This window comes from Mustela erminea, unplaced genomic scaffold (assembly GCF_009829155.1).
Source record: "Mustela erminea isolate mMusErm1 unplaced genomic scaffold, mMusErm1.Pri scaffold_56_arrow_ctg1, whole genome shotgun sequence".
NCBI classification, from domain to species: domain Eukaryota; kingdom Metazoa; phylum Chordata; class Mammalia; order Carnivora; family Mustelidae; genus Mustela; species Mustela erminea.
In genome coordinates, this window is record NW_022476416.1 from 1 (window position 1) to 24,239 (window position 24,239).

The 24,239-nt window shown below is 44.4% G+C and overlaps 1 long non-coding RNA gene across 1 annotated transcript; it reads right to left on the reverse strand.

Moving 5' to 3' along the window:
* Nucleotides 1-3,513: 3,513 nt before the first annotated feature.
* On the reverse strand, nt 3,514-23,363 carry LOC116584027. Its single transcript, XR_004283027.1, has 3 exons — nt 23,274-23,363; nt 6,453-6,660; nt 3,514-4,318 (listed from the first exon to the last, which is right to left on the reverse strand). It is a non-coding gene; the product is annotated as an uncharacterized LOC116584027 (long non-coding RNA).
* Nucleotides 23,364-24,239: the final 876 nt, after the last annotated feature.

Genomic DNA, 24,239 nt, shown 5'->3' on the forward strand with positions numbered 1-24,239 from the left:
TCATATTTCATGTCATCCATTTAACTGTTTAGCTTTTGCATGTCATTTATAATGTGCATAATAATTTAGTAGAGTAGTAGAGTTTATAATTTATCAAGAATTTGCTTAAATTGGTGGTATGTCCGCAAATATTTTTGTATGTATGTATTTATGTATTTATTTATTTTTGTGAAAGAGAGGTGCACAGTAATAAAAGGAGATCACTGCTCCAGGGACCCAGATATTTCCCCAAGTCCTGTTTCCTTCCATTCCCTCTGGGCTTCATTAGACCCCCTTAACACCAATCTTGTCCCTAAAACACGCCCTCTGCAGCACCAAGTTCGAATGCTTAACTCGGGCCATCACTGCAGGCTGTACCGGGATGACCTTAGAGAAAAGGGTGGTGAGTCTCACGGGTTAGCTGTGTCACCTCCATGAACAGTCCTTTGTTCTGAACAGCTAGTGCAGCCCACGTTTGCAATCACAGGCTCTGGCACCAGAGTGGGCGTAGATCCCAGCTGGCCCCTCAGTAGCAATATGGCTTTGGGAAACTTGTGTCATTTCTGGCCCAGACTTAAGGCTCATCCATAATGTGGAGGAGAAGACAGTGTGACCCTCAGTGGGCTGTTGAAAGGATCACGAGATGGTTCGACTCAGGTGCTCCGAGGTACCCAGCACACAGTAGGCCCACAGTAGAACAAAAAGTTGTTCTATTGATCTTATAGTTACTATTACTCATACTAACAAAACTGATCATTTGAGATGATTTTCAAGCGAAGTGTCTTCGCCTGGATTTCTAAGATTAACCTACTTCAAAATGAATTCTGCTCTACTGTGAAAAACGAGCTAACCAGCAGGTTTCTTCTGCGTCTTTTCTGAACTTTTTAGGATCCTCTCTAGAGAAAGGTTCTAAAGGAAGGCAAAGTGCAGAAATACTCTTGCTTCAAAGGATGTGTAGGAAGTGATTAATTTTGCCAAAAAACAGTGCCTTGAACATAAAAGATGTTTGACGAAGCTCACTGTAGACAGTGTATCCCTCCAGGATTCATAAGTTGAAAATTCAATGTCCAAAGGGACATAACTAGGAGATGGGGGTCCTTGGGAGATGTTTAGGTCATGAGGGTGGAGTCCTCATGGGCGAGATTAGTGTCTCCATAAGAGAGACCCCACAGAGATCCCTCGCCTCCTCCACCTTGGAGGTTATAGGGAGAAGATGGTCATCTGTGACCCAGGAAGTGGGCACTTGAACAGACACGAAATCTTCCAGGGTCTTGATCGTAGACTTCCCAGCTTCCAGAACTGAGAGAAATAAGTATGTCTTTAAAGCACCTAGTTTATGGTGCTCTTGTTACATCAGCCCAAACTAAGATAAAGCTTGTCTCTTATACTGAAAAATAACACAAATGTTAACAACAATTAAAAAAAGGAACATTGTGGCCAATGACATGTAATGAACATCATCTCTCCTCTACAGAGCCAAGAGCTTAATTAGTTTCGGGCAACTCAGTAGAGTATGATTAAACCAAAGAGCAGCAAGATGTCTAAATGCTCAAGTCCTCTGCCTCCTACTTTTCTGCCAAAACAAAAGAAAAGCCCTAGGCTGGTTTTGGTTACCACCAAGCACAAAACAGCCAAATTCCAAATTAGAAAGCTCTGGGGTTTAATTGTGGATGTATGGAATTACATAGAAGCTCTCTTTGATCATTCCAAAGGATGTTTCCCTCAAAGGTTACAAATACATCTCAGCCTACCAACCATCTCAGGCCTACCACAAAAATTATATATATACACTTTTAGCATTTTAAAATGTGTCTAAATTTCAGTTTCGGATCCAGTTTTGACTATGGTTATGGGCTTAGTTGGATGCCCCCAGATTCCTACGTTGACGTCCTAACACCCAGCATCTCAGAATGTGGCAGTATTCAGAGACAGGATTTTTAAGGAGGTGATAAAGGGAAAACGAGCTCACTGGGGGTGGGCATCAAGCCAACAGGACTGGTGTGCTTACAGGAAGAAGAGATTAGGACACAGACAGTACAGACTGAAGGACAATCGTTTGAAGACAGAGTGGAGAACACAGCTATCTGCAAGCCAAGGAGAGACGTTTGAAGAATGGAACACTACTGCCACCTTGATCTTGGACTTCCAGCGCCCAGAACCATGAGAAAATAAATTGTATGTTGCCTAAGCCACCCGGCTGTTGATATTTTGTTTACGACAACCCATGACTCAGAAATTTGAGGACCTCCCCCCCAGACTTTATCCTGAAGTTCTGTTTCAGCTTCAGGGGCTTGTGTAATACTACTGTATCAAGGATGGAGGCTCCTGCCATTCCCCGCACTGGGTCATTGAGACACTGCACAGCTGTCCCCAGGGCTGGCTACATAATTTACAAGCCCCATGCAAAATGAAGATATAGGGCCCTTTGGGCAAAAACAGGGAGGAAGTGTTTGTTAAAGGTACTAAAATAGAAAGCTCATTTCCTCCATGGTCTGTCTTCTGAAGGGGCATGGCTGCTGTTTTCTATTTGCATTTAATGTCATTCCAAGCAAATAAAAATTTTAAAATGTGATTATGGGCATGATTTTTGCCATTCATCTTCGCAGGGTGCAATGTCAGTGTTAAATAATTCACGCAGGGATTCCACAGCTGGGGCACACCCACGTGCCCTCTTCTTATCAGAACCGTGGAAATCCTGCACAAGACCAGCTCTGCCATCTTTACCTCACCTGGGGACTCACACCTGTTCCACCGACCCTGCCGCCCTCGGCTTCCTGATGAGTAAGGAACTCGACAGGATCAGGAGCCGGGGGCTGCCTTTCTTTCCCTTCCCTCCTAAGTCACCACTTCCAAGGCTTGGCTAACACAGGGAGGTGACATGAGTGGGAAAGGACAAGACAGGGTTCGGGGCTGCTCACAAGAGGCCACCGCCTCCTGCCGGTGCTCAGAGCAAGCTCTGGTCTGTAGGGAAGGCGAGCTCCAGTTGACTCGGTCATAGACGTCATGTGGTCAGCGAGTCTCGTTGACCACCACTCACGAGGTGTCCATTTCCATGCTGTGCTCACCGGGCAGGGCGAGCAGTACATGCAAATGAGGAGGCAAGGAATGGTGGGTACCCACAGTGGGCTGTCCCCTCCGCTATGTACGTGCTCCACTGTCCCACCTGTTATGCCCCAATAATGGGTCCATGATTAAAAGAGCGAGACTGATACAAAGCGAAGGTCAAACAAAGCTTTATTTCGCACCAAGCATCAAGAATCAAACTGAGCAGCCAGGGCCGCTTTTCTTACAGAGAAGTCGACCCCTCTCTCCTTTACGGACTAGCTTTTAAGGACATAGGCCATGCTGTTGGGCCTGGTCATGCACAGGTGGCCAATGAAATTGTAACACACAGAGAAAGCTGCACAGTGATGCTAGGTGACCAATTGAATTACAACTTACCTTTTAGTAGACATTTGACCTAGCCTATCACCTTGGTTAGGATTGGCGCCCAAAAGACTCACAAAGGGCGGGAGCCATACTCCTTGGTAGCTAGGGAGACAGTATGCAACCCTCCACTGATCAGATGTCTTACCTGGCCTGACCCACCCTTGTATTCGAGCTTTGTTACCTGAGGTTGATTTCCGGGACTTGTTTTTAAGTAAGTCCCCTGGGAGAAGGGGAGCAGGGACAGCTTAAGGGTTAAACAACAAGGTTATTGTGTAACCTCAATGGAAGCCTCTGGCTAAAATATAAAAATATAAAATAGGTCCTTACATCACCCACTTCGCTCAAAAAACACAAATTCAAAAATAAAACTGAGTAATTCCTAGACATTGAGAGAGAAGCACTCTGACTTCACCTTAGAACCCTTCTGAGGGCGGTGCTTGGTGGGGGTAGGGGGGTGTGGGGGGGTTGGGGGTGGATAATGGGACCTCTGAGGGTGTTGCCCAAAGGGCAGGGCCCTTTGGGAAGGGGCTTTCTGGGGGAGGGGCCCTTCTGGGAGCAAAGCCCTGGGTGGGGGCATTCCCTCTGGGGGCAGGGCTGGGAGCAACCCCAGAAGCCTGGCCCACAGAGAAGCTGGTCCTGCCTCTCCCTCTGCCCCCTTTCCCCAGGGACCCCTAGGCTTTGGAGACTAAAGTCAAAATTAAAGCCCTATGTCTAAATGGTTCATACTGTGGTTGGGTAGTGTTTTTAACATATTAATTGACTGTTTTTTCTCAGTATTTGTCAAACCTTTCCCAACTCAAGGCTTTCTCTTAAGCAGCAGCGCAAGGCTGGCCCTTCAGTTGGGTCAAGCTGTCGTGATTCTCTGTAAAAACCCACCCTCTTGCGCTGCTCAGGAGGGCAGTGTTGCGTCCTAGGATAAACATAAATATATATCAAATGTGTTTACAAATTATATTTATATGTATACATTCAATTCTATGTTTACATATATATGTATAAAATAAAAATAAAAATATTGTTTAAAAGGCTGTTTTGCGGGGCGCCTGGGTGGCTCGGTGGGTTAAAGCCTCTGCCTTCGGCTCAGGTCATGATCCCAGGGTCCTGGGATCGAGCCCCGCATCGGGCTCTCTGCTCAGTGGGGAGCCTGCTTCTCCCTCTCTCTCTGCCTGCTTCTCTGCCTACTTGTGATATCTGTCTGTCAAATTAATAAATAAAATCTTTAAAAAAAATGCTGTTTTGCGGGGAACCTGGGTGGCTCAGTCCTTAAAGCGTCTTTTTTCCACTCAGGTCATGATCTTAGGGTCTTGGGATTGAGGCCCACATTGGGCTCCCTGCTCAGCAGGAAGCCTGCTTCTCCCTCTCCCACTCCCCCTGCTTGTATTCCTGCTCTGTCTCTCTGTCAAATAAATAATTTTTAAAAAAGAAATACTTTATTAAAAAATATATGTAAAATGCTATTTTGCCCTCTATCCTGGTAAGATTGAACACATTCCTAACAAGAGATCTTCCTTGACTCCGTGATAAAAATTTAACATTGTCTTAATGAATCCTCACAACATCCGCCTCCCCAATCCTTCTCAGATGTTACAATTAAGGTTCAGTGAAGTCCAAACACTGGGCCTGAGGTAATATACCCAGTATGTGGCCTCTTGGCATAGTCTAGCAGCCCAAATTGGGGGCGAGGGTGTTTGAGTGTCGTTGGCCAGGATGAAAAAGCTGAAAGATGAAAAGAAGGGTAGTCTTGCTTTTTGGCCCAAAAAAAGAGGATTTAGAAAGAAAGAGACCTGTCGCCCAAAGGAGGAGGCTCCCCACTGATCCCAGCTGGGCAGGAGTCAGAGCAGAAGGGAAACTCCCATCACCAAGGAGAATGGGCTTCTCCTTCATACAAAAGCATAGGATCCCTCTCACGTGATAGGTTTCTGTCCCCTAGTCATCCCCCTGTGCCTGCCCCATAATAGCATTCTCAGGAAATGGCTGAGAGATACATTCAACTTGCAGAATTATAGCAAATAAAGTAATCTTTGACCCATCCTGGGAGCTTCTGATTACTGGGAGGGGCCAAGCCATCCTAGGGCAAGTGCACTCATTTCAAGAACCAGTAAAATGACTCCAAGAGTATCATAAGGGCTAGTGATCATGACTGGTCCAGAAACATTTCTGGGAGTCCCTTTTAACATCCCTCCCATCATTTCTTCTCATCTCCAAGGGAATGGTACTTAGGTATTCTGAAAGAAATATGCATGACTAGTAAACTGTGTGTGACCCCTGCTGCCTAATTCATCCCTCACCAGCAATTAACACTGATGGTTTGAAGGATGGCTACTCCCCTGGCAGGGCAAGAGCTGAAGCAGAATGTATGGGGCGAGGCGGCTCTTCCCCCTGGATATAAATAATTAAACCCAGTAACCACCCTTCCTGCCTGGCCACTGTCATTTAGGTATGGCTGATTATCCCTAAATGGGAATGAGATGGGGGCGGGGGTGGGGGAGGGAAGCAGGTGACGGTCAAAAAAACTACAGTAGCTGCCACTGAGGGTCCAACCCGGCATTAGACTGAGCTCAAGTCCTGATTCCATCATATACGAGCTGTATGAACTTGGAAAACTGAGTTCAACTCTCGAAGCATCTGCTTTGCCCCCCCTTGGAGTGAGAATAGTCAGTAGTATTGACTTCACAGGGCTTATTAGGAGGATTAAATTAGATACTGTTCATTTAGCACAGTTCCTGGCCTATAGAAGGCACACATAAAAGTTGATTATCGTTTTTATGGACCTCCAACTTTAAGCCTTCTATAAAGAACCAAATGATATCTCTGAAAAATACCAACTGCCTACAAGGTTGTAGGGAAAGTGGTATCTATGTTGACCTGATTAGAAAAAAGTGGAAAATCTCTCTTGTTTAAGCCTTGTTGAAAATTTTCTAAACTCTGTCCGCTCTTCTGCTTTAGTAATTAGAACAAACGTTGGAGACTCGTGGTTTTCTGATAATTGAGCTGCTCGTTGTAACGCAGGGCAATTCGACATTAGTATTTATTTAAAAAATTACCACAAATGAAGATAAATGGTGAGACGTGCACTAAATTTGATGAAAATCCTGACGTGAGTGTTTCTTCTTGGGATTCTCTCTCTCTCTCTTTTTTCTCCTATGATCTGAGAGCGGATTACATTCTACTTGGGTGATGGCTCAGGTCAAATGTGTGGTTTTGCAGGTGCCTAGCCTTTCACAGACAATCTTGGAAGAACCATCATTGTCTCTGTAAGAAAACGGAGGGAAAGATGTGATTTTAACACTCAGCCTACAACAGTTCAACAATCTACCAATGTGAATTTAGAAACGCTGAGCAGGTCCCCCTTCTAGTAAGGAATATCTCTCCCGTTTTCTTATAATACCTGAGTTTCTACAACTGAGCAATCTACTCTTTTGTGTAAAACAGCTTCCCAGGATTGTTTCTCCTTTAAACGCAAGTGAACTTTGGGGATGGCACTCAGATCCCTTTCTTTTACTGGACAACTGTGGAGCAGGGCTTGGGTGTGTTTCAAGAGGGAAAATATCCACAAGGGGACAGAAAAAGGACATAAATGTACAAAATCCCATTTTCCAAGAATGTAAAAAGCTAACTTCCAGGGGAGCCTGGGTAGCTCAATTGTTAAGCATCTGCCCTTCGGCTCAGGTCATGATCCCAGGGGCCTGAGAATCCAGCCCCGCGTCAGGCTCCCTTCTCAGCGGAAAAACCTGCTTCTCCCTCTCCCACTCCCCCTGCTTGTATTCCCTATCTCATTGTGTCTCTGTCAAATAAATAAATAAAATCTTAAAAAAAAAATGCGAACTTCCAAGATGTATTTTTTTTCCTTTGCTCTAAATATCTCAATGTTCACTTGTTGAAAGCAATTGATTGAAGCCCTGGGAAGAAATGGTAGATTGAAGCACTCATCAGAGTTGTTTGTGCTGCTTTTCAGGGGTCTGGCTGCACTAAATTATTTCAAGAAGTATTAATTATCTAAGTCACTCAGAAGAAGCCATTTACCTATTTCATTTTCTTTTTCTTTTTTTGAAGAGAATCTTTTTTTTTTAAGATTTTATTTATTTGTCAGAGAGAGAGAGGGAGCGAGAGCGAGCACAGGCAGACAGAGTGGCAGGCAGAGACAGAGGGAGAAGCAGGCTCCCTGCCGAGCAAGGAGCCCGATGTGGGACTTGATCCCAGGACGCTGGGATCATGGCCTGAGCCGAAGGCAGCTGCTTAACCAACTGAGCCACCCAGCCGTCCCCCTATTTCATTTTCTGTGGTTCTTGATCCTTCCCCCAAATTCTCACAGGCTTCCGCAGCTGGCACAGAGTCCGCTCCCATAACTATAATCCCTGTCCCATACTCTCACCTCCATCATACATCATACATACCTGATAAAACCCCACCTTGGTAAAAACCCAACCCTCTGTCCACCCTACGTCTGCCCCTGGCAGCTGAAGGTGGTTGGTGAGAAAAGCAACGATGCTGGAAGCTTTCACATTAAATTCTCTTTTTTTTTAAAGATTTTATTTATTTATTTGACAGAGAGAGATCACAGTAGGAGAGAGGAAGGGAAGAGATCACAGAGAGAGGAAGGGAAGCAGGCCCCCTGCTGAGCAGAGAGCCCGATGTGGGACTCGATCCCAGGACCCTGAGATCATGACCTGAGCCGAAGGCAGCAGCTTAACCCACTGAGCCACCCAGGCGCCACCTTCACATTAAATTCTCAGCCACAAATCCAAGTATGTTTCTCTGACCGACAGAATCTCCACTCTTCTTGTGAAATATTTTGACTATTTCACATCTTCTTTCCTCCAACCTTAAGCCAGGGCTTCTCAACACTGGCCACACTTTTGAATCACCTGGAAGACTTTAAAACACAGGAGTGCCCACCTCCAGAGGATCTGATCTAATTGGTGTAGAACCAATTAGATTAATATCCAATTAGGGTCTGGATATAAGTGTGCTTTTAAAATTCTCCCAGTGATTCTAATGTACAGCCATTTTGTTCAGAGTGAGAACTGAACACCTTCCATCAGATACAGCTGATGACCGACCATTCTGATGACTTCACTGAGAAAAGTAAATTGAGGGCACCTGGGTGGCTTCAGCTCAGATCATGGTCTCAGGGTCTCGGGCTCTCGCATCAGGCTCTCTGCTCAGCAGGAAACCTGCTTCTCCCTCTCCCTCTGCCTGCCTCTCTGCCTACTTGTGATCTCTCTCTCTCTCTTTCTCTCTGTGTCAAATAAATAAATGAATAAAATATTTTTAAAAAAGAAAGAAAAACAAACTGGGTGGGTGTCTAGGTGGCTAAGTGGTTAAGCGTGTGAATCTTGGCTCAGGTCATGAGCTCAGGGTTATGGAATCGAGCCCCACGTCAGGCTCCATGCTCAGCGGGGAATCTGATTAAGATTCTCTCCCTCTCCTTCTGTCTCTTCCCCCTGCATGTGTGTGCTCCTGCTCTCTCTCTCTCTCTCTCAAATAAATCTTGAAAAGAAAAATCGGTAAGGAAAGAAGACCCACAGAATCCCAGAAACCTCCAGTCCAGACCTGGATTTTGAACTTTCTTCCACTGCCTGCTTTCCAGATCTACCTAGATGAGTTAAACCCAACATGTTCAAAACCAAGCTCTTATTATTCTCGAGCTCTGCTGGTCTTGCAATAGCTCAAACAGGAAACTGTAGAGTCATTCTTGATTCATCTCTTTCTTTCACTGCCCACATTTAATTCTTTGGTAGAAGCTGTGGATTCTATCTTCAAAATATATTCTAAATCTGACCAGTTCTCCACACTTCAGTTACTCCCACTGTGGTCCAAACCACCGTCTTCTATAGCCTGAGTTATTGTAATAGTCTCCTATCTGGTCTTCTGGATTCCATTTTTGCTCTGTTCTAGTTTATTTTCCACTCAGCAGTTAAAGCAATCCGTTTAAGACAAAAGTCAGACCTTGTTATTTCTCTGCTCTAAGATCTCCAATGGCTCCCCACTTCACTCAATACAAAATTCAGTCTTACAAAATTTAACACTCAACTTCCTTCTCAATTCATCTCCTACCTCTTCACTCAGCTGTCTCTGCCTCCGCTCACCAGCCTCCTTAGTGTCTAACAGAGTACAGCAAGTGCGTGCCTCCCTTGGGGGGTTGCACTTGTTTCCTCTTCTTAAATGTACCCGTCTTGTTCTCTGGATCCACTCAAGGATCTGCCAATGTCTTCTTATCAGAGTAATCTCCCCTAACTGCACACACAGCCAGCACCAGCACCATCACAATCAACATAATTTCTGTCCCTCTCTACTTTTGACTTCTTATCAACAGCTGACATATTATATATTTATTTATTTACTGTCTGTTCTCTCTCTTCTATTTGAATGCATGTGCTATAAAAATGGTATTTGTGGGGTTTTTTTTCCTGATTTATTCTGTGTTCAGAAGAGGATTTGATACATAATACTCAGTGCATAATTGTTGAACGAATGAATGAATGAATGAATGAATGAATGAATCAATGGAAATATCAGGTTATCTCAATCATAAGAGAGATTTCTCTCAAGCATTTTCTATAGTATTGCCCTATTTCATTCTCTGCATCTCTGGGTTGATTAGTAGATAAAATCATCATGTAAAATCAGTTTGAGCAAGGTTGGATCCTTAAGCTTCTATGTCACCTAGGACTCCAAATGTCACGGTGTACCATGCACATTTGCCTCCAGCCTTCTTCCCCATATTTTGGTCATGGTTCAGCAGCTGTGGCATCGTTCATCTTTCTTTCCCCCTCCCCTGTCTCAGTTCCAGGAGGTCCTCCTTGGCTTTGGGCCCCCTCCTTGTGGGTGATGAAGGCAATGTAGGGAGAGGCAGCAGCTGCCCTGACTCACCCCTGCTTTCTCCATTCATACTGATCCAGTAACTCATAGCCTGTGCAGTACAGGGCTGGCCAGGTCAGTCTCTGCCACCTTAGGACCTCATTTTTGTTCCCTGCGGCAGCTTGGCCATTTGCAAAATCAGAAATTGTAAAAGTACAAACAGGAGACAATATGCCATATTTTATGGATTTTAAGATGCCCCTCCCCTCCCATTTTCTTTCACATCTCCAATGTCAGGAATTGTCTTATAGTTGGAGCTGAGCAGGTGGAAGTCCCTATAAAGTTATCACAGCTTGACCCTGTGCCATGTGGTTACTGCTCCTAGGGCACAACTGATCATCTACATCCCTTGGCATGCCAAGCCACAGGCCTTTTGAGGACCATTTAAAGAAAGAAAATAAACTGGTTATTATATGAAAATCTCAGATAAGGAAATTAAAAAAAAAAAAAAGAGAAACCCCACCAGCATCAAACCAAGCAGAACGGAGGGGTGGCAATTTGGATGACCTCAGAATACTTTTATAAGAAGTGCAGCATGCAAAACAATCTTGAGAAAGGAGAACAAAGCTGGAGGTATCAGTTTCTTGGATTTCAAGATATACTACAAAGTTATAGTAATCAAAACAGTAGGGTACTGGGAGAAAATATACGCAGAAATCAATGGAAACAGGATAGAGAGCCCAGAAATAAATCCACAATTATATGGTCAATTAATCTTTGACAAAGGAGGCAAGAATATGTAACAGAAGAAAGTCTCCTCAAAAACAGTGTTGGGAAAACTGGAGAACCATATGCAAAAGAATGAAACTAGACCACATTCTTTTACCATACACGTAAAGAAACTCAAAACGGATCAAAGATCTAAATGTGAAATCTGAGGTGTGCCTGCCTGGCTCAGCCTGTACAGCATGCGACTCTTATTCTTGAGGCTGTGAGTTTAGGTCCCACATTCAGTGTAAAGCTTACTTAAAAAAAAAAATTAAATGAATAAATGAGAGACCTGAAACCATAAAACTCCTAAAAGACAATAAGCAGTAATCACTTGGAGATTGGTTTTAGCAACATTATTTGTGGGTATGTCTGCTTAGGCAAGGGAAACAAGAACAAAAATAAATTATTAAGACTACAACAAAATAAAAAGCTTTTGCACAGTAAGGGAAACCCGCAACAAAACCAAAAGGGAACCTACAGAATGGGAGAAGATAGTGGTGAATGATAAATATAATAAAGGATTAATAACCAAAATATGTAAAGAACACACACACACACACACACACACACAAAACCCCCAAAAAACCCAAACCCCAACATATAATCCAATTGAAAAATGGGCAGAGGACTTAATAGACATTTTTCCAAAAAATACATACAGACATCCAATAGACATGTGAAAAGATGCTCAATATCACTCATCATCAGGAAAATAAAATCAAAACCACAGGGAGATCTATCACCTTATACTTGTCAGAATGGCTAGTATTAAAAAGACAAGAAAGAACAAGTGTTGGCCAGGATGTGGAGAAAAAGGAACCTCTGTACATTTTTAGTGGGAATGTAAATTGGTGCAACAACTGTGGAAAACAGTATGGAGGTTCCTCAAAAAATTAAAAATAGATTTACCATATGCTTCAGTAATTCTAGTACTTGATATTTACCCAAAGGAAATAAAAACACTTGATTCAAAAAGATATATGCCCTCCTAGGTTTTCTGCAGCACTATTTATAATAGCCAGGATATGGAAGCAGTCCAGGTGTTCATCAGTAGATGAATGGGTAAAGATATGGTGTATATAGATATATAATGGAATATTATCCAGCTATAAAAAAGAATGAGATCTTGCCATTTGTGACAACATGGCTGGATCTAGAAGGTATTAGGTTAAGAGAAATAAGTCAGACCGAGAAAGGCAAATACCATATGATTTCACTTCCTTTTTTTTTCTTTTTAAGATTTTATTTATTTATTTGAAAGAGAGAGAGAGAGATCACAAGTAGGCAGAGAGACAGGCAGAGAGGCAGGTGAAGCAGGGTCCCCACCGAGCAGAAAGCCCGACTCGGGGCTCGATTCCAGGAACCTGGTATCATGACCTGAGCCAAAGGCAGAGGCTTTAACCCACTAAGCCACCCAGGGGCCCCTGTAATTTCACTTCTATATGGAATCTAAAAAAATAAACAAGTGGACAGACAAGAAAAAAAAAAAAAACAGAAATAGACTCTTAAATACAAAGAACAAACTGGTGGTTATGGGAGGGAAGGTGAATGGGGGATGGGTGAAATAGGTGAAGGGGATTAAGAGGTACAAATTTCCTGTTATAAAATAAATAAAATAATTTCCTGTTCTCATCTGGAGATGAAAAGTACAGCATTGGGAATACAGCCAATGATATTATAATAAGTTTATATGGTGACGTGATGATATACTTACTGTGGTGATCACTGAGTAATGTATAGAATTGTCAAATTACTATGTTGTACACCTGAAACTAATTTAACATTGAATGTCAGCTATATGTCTAATAATAATTTTTTAAGTGCAGCATGACAGAAGCTCTGGGTGGCTCAGAGGAACATATTGTGAGAAAAATCTGTGCACTGAAATCTCTCAGTTAGAAAGTAAATAAAAGTAGTGAGATTCTTAATGTGAGGTTTGGAAAAACGTTAACCAAAAATTTTAACTTTTATTTTTATGTATGCATTAAGGCCATACGTAATAAAAATCTGTCTAAATACTTACCAAAGAGCTTTTTGAATACATTTAAATTAAAATATTAATGAAAAGAAAACATTGTATCATAGTTTGAATGGTAGCATTTTTTGTTTCTTATTAAACTATACCAGGAAAGGAGGCCAAGACTCAATGAAATATGGCTATTATCCCCAGTTTCACAAGAGCATGAACCTCTCTGGCTTAACAAAGCCTAAGGAATCTACTAAAGAAATGGATTGTTCTTACTACCCTGGAGCCTTTTGTGCAGACTATGAACCAAAAGCTCAATATTAATCTTAAAATTAATTAGATTACAAAGTTGTATTATTTGGAAGATGTGTTTAAATGACTCAAAGTCAAAAGATCTCAGTATAATGCTGGTTCTATAATTATCCTCCCAGACAACATTACTTTGTAATGTCAACTGAATATTACCCCCACCTTAAAAGACCACCAGAGACGTGAGTCAAAGCCAAGCAACAAGGGTCGTTTATTGCAGGTTCGAACCTGGACCTCTGCGCCGCTCATTGCCGATAACGCCGAGAGGTCCGGAGCTGGGTCGGTGCAGGATTTTTATAGACAGATACAAACAAGTTTTGGGTGGGGCTGAGCTGATTGATTGACAGTTTGAACAGGCATACTTGGCGTCAGTGGATTGGGTCAGGGGACCCGCGCGCAAAAGCAGACAAAGCAATCTTACAGAAGCAGAACTGGCCGGTTAGCCCACGCATGCGGAAAAAAAACACTATCAGGATATTGAAGGCCTGGTTACTATCAAGCCAAGGCCAATTTCCCTCTAATGAGGCACTAACATAAAGACAATTGGGAGTCTCCTGGTGAAATGTTACATTCCTGCTATCAAACGTAAGGTAACTTCTTTGTTGTAAATCTCAAGGACATTTTCAAACCAAGGGAGACTCCTACCCTGCAGGACTGTGATTTCTGCAAGTTAACTATTTATCATTTTATGGCAGTCAGGGGTGCCTGAGGAATGCTACACATATGGAGGGGAACGGGTGAAGGGGGGGTGCAAGGCGCCAGCTTTTGCTTTGTCCTCAGCCAGCCTCCTGCTCCTTCAACTTGTAAAACTTAATGATGTAGAACCATAATCATAGCATCGAGTAGGAGGTTGCCAAGCAGATGGGAAAGTTTTTTGGTTTTTGTTTTCCAGTTGTTTTCTTCCCTTTCCTCCTTTCAGCCCTTCGCTTCTCGGCCTTTTGGCTAAGATCAAGTGTAAAGGCTGAAGTATTTTTACTGTTCTTGGTCGGAAACATTTGTTTAAACAAAGTAGCACTTGGTTGCTAAACCCTTGATTCTAAATGGACATAGCCATCCCATTTTTGTTGGGCTAGGGTTTGGATAACAATTTGATTTCCCAGTCTGTTTCTTTTGTGGCCATATAATCCTCTCCCAGTGTTGCATGCTCTGTGAGCTACAAGCACTTGAGAGCTCATAAGCACAAAGACTCTAAGGTTTCTTTGGGATTAGCACCATACAAATGCAGATTTGGGACAATGGAAGACTGTGTCCATCCTTGTAACTGTTACTGCTCTACTTCCTGCTTCCTCTGGGTAGCAAAGCAAGCCACTGTTTTTAAAATACACACTCACTTTAGCTGCTGACTTTTTCATTGGCTGCCTGGAGAAGAGAAGGAGTTCTTGCCTATGTATTTCAGTGTTTTGATCCCTTTCAATTATTTTTTAAAATATATATCATTAAATTTTACAGGAGTATTACAGAATTCCTAATTGCAGAATTTGAACTTGAGCTACGCAGTCTTACTTTTCGTCTTCAATCTATGTGTCATTGACTTTTTTAAGTCTGATTACCTGTATCAACTCTCTTCAGAATCTTTCCCTGGTTAACACAGTATAGAGAAGTGCTGGAAACCAGTTCTTTTCTGTGACACTGATGAAGTCCCAGAACCTAAGTCAGGTTCGGTGGGGTGAGGAGGTTCGGAGCCGACGACTAAAGAAAGAATTCTTAAGACGTCATTGGTGCAAAATGGTGGTTTATTAAAGCACGGGGACAGGGCCTGTGGGCAGGCAGAGATGCTGCTGCCCCGGGTTGTGAAGGTGGGCATGTTATATACCCCACGGTTGGGTAGGTGAGGACAAAGGGGTGTTCAGAAGGGCTATTGGGGCAAAGAATACTATCAGGATATTGAAGACTTAGTTGTTATCGAGTAAAGACAATTGGAAGTCTGGTGGAATGTTCCATTCCTGCTATCAAGCATCCTTGTTAATAAGATTTAGGTTTAGAAGAAATTTAACTTTATTTACTTTTCCTTCTACCTCCGCCTCCTTCCGTTTCTCATGGAGGGGAGGGTGACATTAGGGCTATTGATAAGGTAACTTCTTTGTTCTAAATCTCAAGGACATTTGCAAACCAAAGGAGACTCCTACCTTGCAGGACTGTGATCTCTGCAAGATAACTATTTATCGTTTTATGGCGGTCAGGGGTGCCTGAGGAATGCTACACAGATGGAGGGGAGCGGATGAAAGGGGGGGGGTGCAAGGCGCCAGCTTTTGCTTTGTTCTCAGCCAGCCTCTTGCTCCCTCATCATTCCCCCCTGAACAATTTTGACCCTTAAATCTTTAAGGTGGTTGAAGGTGGAAGGTCTCATCTTCTGTAACTTCTTCGTGCTGAATAGGGGCGTAGAGCTGTCCGTACCTGCTCGGGTCAATATTGATCAGGGTAGGAACGTATAGGGGAGTTACGAAAGGTAGAGGCAGCTGAATCCAGCGCTGACAGTGAAGAGGCGTCCTCGCGCGCAACAAGGATCGTCTGTCGTGGTGAAGTCATTGTAGCAATGGAGTCTCGGCACCAAGTAGAGAAACATGGAATAAAGCAACATATTAAAGTTAATAAGGCGATAAGAATGAGAAGCCCGAAAAGGAGATTTGGCCATAGTCCTCCTTCAAACCAGGAACTTAACCATTCACTGAGAGAGAGAGAAGGATCTTGTAGGGCCTTAATCTGGGTATTATGTCTTTTATTAGTCCTGTTACATTTTTGTGATAGTCTGGAATGTACACACAACATTCTGTCTTGATAATTGCACATGTGCCACCCTGTGCTGCTGTCAGGACATCTAAGGCCATCCTATTCTGTAGGACTGCCTTGCGTATTTGTGACACTTCGGTATTAAGTAGGGAGATGCTGTTCAGTGAGTCATTGAGTGCCTTTGTAGTATATTTATTAAGGGCTTCTACATGCCACATGACATCCTCTAGTCCCGCAGATGGAACAAAAATGGATGCTAAGTGATCATACCATTTAAAAACAGATCGTGTCCATCTTTGTTTCAAGTTGGGGAGATTAGCTGGGGTTGCAATGGTTTTAGTAATGCGCCCATGAATCCAGGCAAATCCTAAAGTACAGCGACCTATCCACCCTGGAGGAAGCTAGGGCCACAGGTTGGTTCCACATATCCAGTGGGTTCCATTTGGAGCTGGCCATCTGATGCCAGGTCGCCTTGCCCAGTCAGTAGCAAACCAGTCAGTAGCCTGGAGTACTATTACTTGGGAACACATTTCTAGTGATAGCCATCCCAGATATCGTGTGTTCTTTGCCCAAGTATCACTCGTATGATTTCTTTGTTCCTAGCATAAAACTGCATTTTGAGTGAGCTGTCCAATGGGTGTGGGTATGAAATACAAATATGCATCCTAGATTTGATATACACCATCCTTAGTATAGCGATAAGGAGGGTTTCGTAACTTAGGCCCATATTTGATTGGGGAGTTATGGCTTGATAGCAATCCCCTTTCCTTCCAAATAGCTCCATGGGCATGTAGTACCAGGAAAGCATATTTGGAGTCAGTATAAATGTTAATTCTTAGGCTCTGGCAATTGCAAAGTGCTAGTGAGCACTATAGCATACCTAGCTGTTCTTATTTTTTCTATGAAAACTATTGTAATCAGAAAACCAACTGTCAGTCGTATTTTTAACAGGGGCATCTTAAATCTGGACAAATAGAGTAAGCAAGATCAATAACCTCTTTTGCTCTATAGAGAAAGAAGTACAGGTCAGGTTCAGGCATACAGGTAACTAGGTTTAAAGTTTGACAAGTTTTAAGTATTATTTCTGGCATATCTGTTAGTGTAGCCCAGTATTTAATAAGTTGGCCTCCATCATCCATTGGTGGCCTTTGGCTTCTAAGACAAATCTGGACCTGATGTGACATCATTACAGTCAAGGACTGTCCCATAGTGAGCTTTGAGGCTCTTTTATAGGAGGGCTGTTCCATAGTAAGCTTTGAGGCTCCTTTTATGAGGGCTGTTCTATGCTTAGCTAAAGCATCTGTTTGCAATTGCACCTCAACAGAGGTGGCCTCTAGGATAAATATGACTAAGGGATGAAACCAATAAGAAGACCTTTGAGTGGTCCAACCTTAACAATATCCTGATTACAGAGGATCATTGTCAAGTGGGAGAAAACTTGTCAAGAGATAAGGGGAGTCCCCCATGAATCATCCAATCGACTCATAAAGAAAGTGGGGTCATCCATTATCTCCACAAGTCCATCGTTAATCCTATGGAGTGAGACAGGTTGGCTTTTAGGCAATTTCATTATTCCAGTTGTTTAATCATGTGCCGTGGGGTCTGCTAATATCCCCACAAAACAGTAAGATCGACTAAAGAAGTTATTGTGTAACTTCTCTGAAGTTTACCTCAAATTGTTTAGCTTAGGTAAACATTTAAAGACAATCAAATCTAGAATTTAACATCCATAAAGGTGTGTTACTAAAACATAATTTTGCTCTCTAAAATAACCCTCATTTACAGAGATAGCCAAATCAGGACTAATTCACTTGTGAAACAAGTCCAGTTTTAACAAACTCTGCCCATTATTTACATAAGCTCAGCAAGAACAGTGAGTGTGATCAATAGATCTTTTAGAATCTGCTTTGCTGGAACTTTGTATAAGGAATCTCTAGGTTGAACTTTTAGTAGCCTCTCCGGGCCAGAAGCCAAGCCCTGTACTTGCCATCAGGCATGCCTGCAATACCTTTGGGCGAATTCCTCTTCCTGAGACCGCACCTACCAAGGAGTGACATTCTTTACTCACCTGGTGAGGCTGCTGGGAACTCTGTAAGCAAGGTATCAGGCCAACAGTCCCAAGGGGCTTTATGGCTCCAGGTTTCATAAAGTCAACCTTAGTTCCTTTAAACTGTCTGCTCATATCTGAGTCTTTTCAAATATGACATCCCAGTCAAAGCCTTGGTAAAATAACCAGTGTTTCCAATTACAAGGAAAACAGATTCTTATTGAACTTATGCAAATGACTGATTGCCATGGAAGAAAGAATACTTACTAAGACCTTTTGGTTTCAGAGGGTTCAGATAGAGAGAAAAGCTTGAATGCTTTGAGCACTTTCACATCTCTGTAAGTTACAGATAAGTTAAGAAAAAGTATCCCTAGTCTGGAAGAGCAAACATAAGAGAGAACCAGCAATGTTTAAAGTAAGACAAAACATTAAGAGACACAACACTATAATCTTTTAGGTCATTTAGTCCCATGTTACTAATTTTGGTGAATGCGGCTTTAGTCAGTTTTGGAAATTCTTACCCATTTCAGTTTTAGGATTTTCAAGTATATCAAATATCTGTATTTGTACTGAAAGTCCTTTATAGGAATATCCTTGAAGATAAAACTCATTTTACAAGAGAATTAAAACAATTATAAATGACAAAAACTCAGAATGGATATGGTTAGAGCTAAAGAGACACAGGATTTTACAATTTAGCTGCAAGGAAATCAGGTTATTTCTGTGATACATAACATTTCCATAATTACAGTATCAAGCGATGATCTCTCAAAACGTTAAAACTTTAGGAAGTGCGTAGAATCTCTAGAATAGTTATAGTATTTTCCCAAATGTAACCCAAGGTTTATCACTAGTTCAGTAGTACTTCATGAGCAACTTCACATACCAAGGAAAAGCCTGAGTTAAAGAGATTTACGATTTAAATCTTGTCAACATTTGCTAAAATCTTAGAAAGTTTTAAAGCACATGCCTAAATATAATTAGGGATGTTAAACACCTGGTAAAACTGATCATAGAAACTGGTTTTTCTGGGCAGGCAAAGAGAAAACCATTTACATTTTCTTAACAGCAGATCAAATGATCTAAGAAAACATTGTCCTTTTGAACAGAGACAATTTCAGTCTTGTACCAATGTACCTTTAAAACCCATTCATTTCAATCTTAGTTCATTCTTGACCATAGCTAAAATTCCTTTTCTGAAGATTTCCCTTCACAAACCTTCTACAACTTTCCTTTGCATTCAGGTTTTGTCCCAAGCCATTTCCTTCCAAACAACCATCTCATTTAGGACAAAATTACCTTCCTTTACCTTCAACAAAATGTATTCCCATTCCTTCAATCTTTCTTACATATCTCTTACTTTCCTACATACAGAGTTTCCCTTTATTTCCATCAGTCTTAGTTACACTAAGCAGAACTTTGTATTCTTAGAAACACCTTAATCTCTAATGAAGACTAAGTATTAACCAATTGTGAACTGTTACAACAGAATTCTTCAGGTGGCAATTTATGAATCAGTTAAGTGGAAAACAAGTTTACCAACAGATTTAGATTCTCTTAGTTTCTTTGCAGTAAGAAGTCAAAAGCACAAACCTCCATCCTGTAATTAACGACCTAGCATTTTACCCTGCTTGGTTAAGACCTAGATGTCCACAATTCAATTCCATTTGTCATCCAAGCAAAACTTTAAAACTTTCAGGTTACCAAAGACTTTGAAAGCTACTTCAGCAATTACCCATTAAAACTTTGAGACAGACAATTAACCATCAGTTTAGTTATTTCTTTGCTAACAAATTTTAACAAGTAACACAAGCTTATCTGACCTTCAGTAAACTTTGATAGAATAAAAGCTTCACATTTACTGCTGTTAACTTCAAAGACAGATCTTATCTTAATTAAACCAACAAACTTAACTTAGTTCCAATAGTGATTTATGTTCCACCTGGGCCCACTCCACTTTGAATGTTTACCTGAGACATGCGTGGGAAGATCTGGAGTGGGGAGTGTTAGGTCCAGGGGCTGCTCTTCTTGCTCCTTGACAGTGGAAAGAGAAGGAGCTGTGGTGCATGATCTAGAGGCTAGTCATGCAGGCTGCACGCACCTTGGTGCAGAAACAGAAGGGGAAAACAGGAAACAAAGTGCTGCCAGGAGGCAGAGAAAAGATTCCCGGTTTTAGAGCTCATAAGCCCCAACAGAGGAGCAGACGCCATGCTTTCCCATCAGCCAGGGGGGAGGGGTTAGGCAGTCCAAGTCAGGCCAGAGAACACAGGGAAACTTCCCCGAAACAAAGAGAGTTTCGGCAGCTGCTTGGGAATATTCCTTATGGTCTCTGTCTCGAGTTAGACCAACCCCAGTTGGCTCCAGCTATAGCATTAACACGGGAAGTGAGTGAGGGAGAAGCTCCCACATCTATTAGGAGAAACAGAGAGAAATAAAGCCAGAATCCCCTTTGCTAGGGATGGCCCAGCAACCTGGGTTTACTAGAAGAAGGCTTATTTACGTAATTTCCATCCAATATGTCAGGAGAAAGTTTACTAGCTGACTCATTTGGGCAAACACATTCCGCAAAAGCCCTAGTCCAGGGTCCTGGTGCAGAGCAATAAAGGCCTAGGTATGAGCAGTGAAGGTATCCTAGGTCCATTTGCCCTGTTTCCTGCAGAGATCTAACTGATAGATCCCACTGAGGCCATGCAGTGTTACAGGAGCTCAGTCCTTTCCTAAGTTTTGCAATCCAAATCATTTCCAGTGGGTTAAAAGGCACCCCAAGGTGGAGTCCTTGGGAACTGAAGAAGCCTACTGAGGCCATGCTTCCAGAAAAGTAATGAAGGTCCATTACCATAAATTCCCCCGACTCCTGGGTGGCGTCCCACACAGGGTATGTCAGAGGTTTTAGGTGTCAAAAACAACCTGAGGCGTCCCTCAAGATACGCTATTGATCACCATCCTGCCTTCCCCAGAAGGCATTCCTGCCGTAAGAGGCTCTGGAGGGGTGCCGGCGTCCCTCCACTTCCCCATCGCATCCTAGGCTACAGATGGGTGCCTGGTGAATGGACTAAAATGCTTGTACCATGCCATTGTCTGTCCTTAAGACTGCATACTGTTTTGCCATATTAACCCACAAAAACGCTAGAGAAGTTTTGGCAAGGGAAATTACTCAATTTCATAGCTTTAGGCGGTTTGCAGAAGACACTGACGAGAAACAGTAAAGACTGAAATCCATCATGGTCTATGCGACATTCCAACACATGTGGCCCTTACAGCCAGCTTCCCTAGGAAACGGTCCCCGGTTGCATTTTAATTCAATCGGGTACTGGTTTCGGCCGGCTCCCAGTGGAGGTCTCGCGGCCAGAAGTGGCTAGACCAGGGATGTGGAGGGGATCACATTAGATCAATCAGGAGGAAACCTCACACGGGAGTCTTAAGATTGGCAGCCGTCCTGGTGACTTAGGTGGCTGTCCCGTGCCCAAGAGAGACAACTTTCTATAAGAACAGGAATAAAGAAAGGGTATCAAGTTTCTGGGTCCTATTGCCATTCCGGCCAGGGTACTAGCTTACAGCCAAAAGGCAGAAGCTCTCCTCCCCGTAGAGTAGCCACGGGCTAGAGGATTACAGCCTGAGCAATTGACCTGCAAGTGTTCCAATAAGACCATACTCCTTGAAAAAGCCCTGGAATGAGAGTACAGGAAAAGGAGAGAAAGTACTCACCAATTTTGCACCGAAGCTCAGAGTCCAAATGTAAAGACTCACAAGCCTCCTGCCTGGCTCGCCAAAAATGATGAAGTCCCAGAACCTAAGTCAGGTTCGGTGGGGTGAGGAGGTTTGGAGCCGACGACTAAAGAAAGAATTCTTAAGACGTCATTGGTGCAAAATGGTGGTTTATTAGAATACTATCAGGATATTGAAGGCTTAGTTGTTATCGAGTAAAGACAATTGGAAGTCTGGTGGAATGTTCCATTCCTGCTATCAAGCATCCTTGTTAATAAGATTTAGGTTTAGAAGAAATTTAACTTTATTTACTTTTCCTTCTACCTCCGCCTCCTTCCGTTTCTCATGGAGGGGAGGGTGACATTAGGGCTATTGATAAGGTAACTTCTTTGTTCTAAATCTCAAGGACATTTGCAAACCAAAGGAGACTCCTACCTTGCAGGACTGTGATCTCTGCAAGATAACTATTTATCGTTTTATGGCGGTCAGGGGTGCCTGAGGAATGCTACACAGATGGAGGGGAGCGGATGAAAGGGGGGGGGTGCAAGGCGCCAGCTTTTGCTTTGTTCTCAGCCAGCCTCTTGCTCCCTCATCAACACAATTCTTCCAACGGAGTTGAAATGCTTTGCAAACAATTTCACGTATATCAGTCAATTCATATACAAAGCAATGTCATGTGAATCCTTTCCTTTTTATATATCATCTTTCAGTGATGATCAGGAATTCATGCTGGTACAGAGACTCTGGTTTGGGAGGAGGAAACAGGGGCTTGCGAGGGGAGGGCGAGAGCAGAAGCTGCTCACCTGCTGTTAGAACTGACCATAGCTGGTGGTCCCAACATCTTCACCCTTTATGCATCTGCATCCTTTATGCATGAAATAGCAATATGCCTTTCCCTTTCGTGTAATCCTTATTTAGTTAATACCCAGTAGGATTTGCAAGCCCTTCACATCTCTGTGGATTTATTTTATTTCAGAGTGCAAGTGACTTTATGGCCCAATTACCATCATTGTGACTTATTGCATTATTGTGAGAGGGAGAGAGGAGCAAGAAACGCCTGATCATGTGTATCGTCATCAACAGAATAAATGCCACGCACTCCTGGCCAAGGCAGAGGGATGGATGAAACCCTTCTGATCTATTGTTTATCAGAACACTGAAGCCTGGGTGATTGTGCCGTATTTTAACAGACAAGTGTGTCAATGTATGGGTGAAGATGTTGCAATGGTGGTGTTAGAGTAATTAATATTTGGAAGGTAATGAATATTTTGAGTTTAAAAATGTCAAAGGTCAAAGACGGGAGGAATGACTAAGATCGGATGTTGACCCCCTCAAATTACAGGGGTATTGAAGCGAGACTGAGTCACCACCTGAACCCAGGAATGAACCTGGGTGGCGGGCTCCTTATTAGAGCAAGGCTCCCGGAAGCCAGAGAGCCCTTGTGCTTGCAAGAGCTCAAGGCACAGCCGGCTGTGGAGCACGGAAGCAGCAGCAGCCACAGCAGCCGCGGGAATCGTGACCCTTGGGCCCGGCGCCTACCTGGAATTTCCGCAGCGCCTGGTTCAGAACCACCGGGGCGGACAGCTCCCCGCCGCCGCCCGCGCCGACTGCGGAAGGGGACCGACAGCGCCGGCTTCACGCTCCGTGAGCAAGCTCCGGCAGCGGGAAGACCGGCTGCGTCCCCCCGAAACCCCGACACCCACTCGGTTCCTCCCTTCCTCCTGCGGGGCCGCGCGGGGCCTGCGGGTGGCCGTCCCGGGCCACACGTCCCGCAGGCGAGGAAGCCACCGGCCGCCCTCCCCCTGGCCGCCTCCGCCGCTGCTCTCCTCGCCCAGCTCTGCCGAGGGGTGTGGGGCGTGCCCCGCGCGGGCCCCGCCCCGGCCTGCTCCCCATTGGCCGGCGGGCGGGAGGTGCGAGGAGGCGGGGTCTGTCTCTGGCGGCTCGCGCCCGGGAAGGTCGGCCAGGAAGCGCGGGGTACCGCGGGAGGGCGCGCGGGGACGCAGCGGGCGCCGAGGAGACGCAGCGGCGGCGGTAGCGGCGGCGCCTGGGCCCGGCCGCGGCCCCTGCCTCCCGCCCGCGCGCCCTGCGTCCCGCCGCGGCCTGCAGCCTGTGGCGCCCGAGCTCCGAGGGCGCTTCCTCGGGCGCTGGGCCCGAGGCGGCCAAGACGGCGGGCCGGCCGAGCGCGGGGCGGCGGGCGCTGTGCTGCGGGCTGCGCTGGTGGGGGGCGGCGGGCCGCGGCGCGGGACCGGGGCCCGGCGCCCGGCGCGTGCGGCTGGGAGGCGCTGTGGGGGGCGGGCGCGCGGGCGGCGGCCGGGGCCATGGCCGAGGTCGGCGGGAGCGCGCGGAGGAGGGCGCCCGCGCTGCTCGAGGCGGCCCGCGCGCGCTGCGAGAGCCTGCACATCTGGGACGACGTGTTCGGCGAGTCCAGCCCGGACAGCGGCGGGAACCCCTTCTACAGCACGTCTGCCGCCTCGCGCTCCTCCTCGGCCGCCTCCTCGGACGACG